Here is a 2,211-nt window from a genome sequence, read left to right as displayed (position 1 = left end):
AGACACCGTTGTGTCACAGTTTCGACCGAGACGTTGTTTTGCACGCCTTGACTATTTTTGCTGTAATTTCCCGGTCCGATCTCAGAATGATGTGATTCAAAGTATGTCGGAAAGATGAAGAAGAGATCTATAACCTCCTATGGATAAATTATACATGGAGTGGACAAGACACGAGTGGCACTTTGCCTTTCGTGAGTGAAACGTAACTCCCGATCGGATTGTTTCTTAGTTATTGTGTTGTCCCGTTGATTCGTACGCTTCGTCAACTTGCTTCACACGTTTGTCGATGTCAAATAATCCTCTTTAACTCAGATAATGATGTTTATCATTTTTTTCCCATATTAAGCTGCATGCGGGAACCCATAGGTAATTTTTGACGCCTACAATGGGTACCCTCCATGTTATTACACCATGTAAATTTCGTATATAATGTTAGAACCAAAACCATTTGACAATCATGGATGCAACAATTAAAGTCCTCCACTACCTTGAGATGAGGGAGAGCCCCCTTACTTTGTCTTAAACTGAGGAAATGGTGTTGAAATCTCCCCCCAGATCTAAGGGCTACTATTGATGGAGTGGATAAAATGCAGATGATCCCATAGGTCCCTTCTTTTCTGGACTGTATGTTTGCCATACACCACGAATAGTGTGAAAGAATGGTTTTCAATGGAGACTGATATAGTAATGCACTATATATCTCTATGGATCAGTTGAACTTGAACTTCTGGTTCCCAGAGGATCCAGATTTTACCTCCTCTTCATTGGTAAGCCAGTTGGATGACTCACAAAAGAAATTAGAATCTGCTTATGAATTTCGAGGAAACAATAGGTTCGATAATAGCAAACAAAAGTGGTATGTCTTTGGCAATAAGCTGACGATAATACCTAAAAGTACCAGGGTTAGCGATACCCCTAACATTCCAAAAAATAAATTTTCTAGTAATCATAATGATGATGGGTTAGGGTCTTTCCTAACCCTGAGCTAGACTTTGAGAGGTTGATTAGGATGTCTTTTGTTCCTTTTAGAACTAGTAGGCATCTTGGGAAGAGTATTGTCAGAGTTATGGCCTTGGGAAAGCAGAGGTTCACTAAGGGGATCCTCCCCTTCAGAGTCATAAGTATTCGGCTTATCATGGTCATTCGGATTTTGTGCATCTTGTATAGGAACGAATGGGGAGCTGGGTTGAGATTCAACTGCTACAGAGGACCCTGAGTCAGAATCATCACTCGATAGGATTTCTCATGATTTATCAGGAGGGATAGTTGTTGTTGGGTCCTCTATTGCATGATGAGAAGTCTCAAGGGGATCAGAGGATGGGTACTATGCTCTTTGGACATGAGAGGGATCTCCAAACTCTGGTTGGAAATGAGGGGCTTTCATTCTAGCTTGTTCAAGGATGGATACTTGTCTGCTGATAACATCCCAAAAATCTTCGTTATCTTTGAAGTTGGATTGAGTATGAGCCTGCTGAAAGGATTCTATCGCAAAAGCAACTGACTTATGCTTCGGGTTCTTTTTGGACAAAATAGCAGATAGGGTGGATGGATGCTTATGAGGAGTAGTGGGGTTAGACAATTATGGATTGCTTTGGTTAATTTGGTGTGGAATTGTAGGGGGGAGGTGTGGTGGGATCGAATGATGGGGGGGACTATTGTAGGGTGGTAGACAAGGAGGTCATGGGGTTAGGCGAGTGAAGATTGAGAATAGGGTTAGGAGGAGGTAGAGTAGCTATGCTAGATGCTAAAGTAACTTGGGTCACAATTGTAGGAATATAGCCCTAATTAGTGTTGCTGGGGGTCGAAGAGGCTTTATGTCGAACACTTTGTGTGCAACTATGAAGAGGAGGAGAGTGTTGTTCTGCATAGGCCGTTGGGAACTCAGTACAAGATTTTGTACATTCTTCCATGTTGTGGCCTTGAGAGAGACAAGCCAAATAGTATTTGGGGCGTTTTTCATCGATAAGTGCTTATTTAAATCCATCAAACAGTCCCAACCAGATAAATTGTGGAGGAGGTTTCCTCAGATCTAATTCCACACATATTCTTGCCGCACTAGGTCGAGCCAGAGTTGTGGTAGCTTTATCAAAGCAGATGAATCTTATTAGTAACTGATTTTAGGAACTCTGGGATAAAACATTGGAGTGGGAATCTCGGCATGGAGACCTATACTGGAGCTAGGCATGAGTCCTCATTCAGGTGGCATAGGTT

The sequence above is a fragment of the Asparagus officinalis genome, chromosome 5 (assembly GCF_001876935.1).
Source record: "Asparagus officinalis chromosome 5, Aspof.V1, whole genome shotgun sequence".
NCBI lineage: Eukaryota > Viridiplantae > Streptophyta > Magnoliopsida > Asparagales > Asparagaceae > Asparagus > Asparagus officinalis.
Note: the sequence above shows the minus strand (reverse complement) of the source record.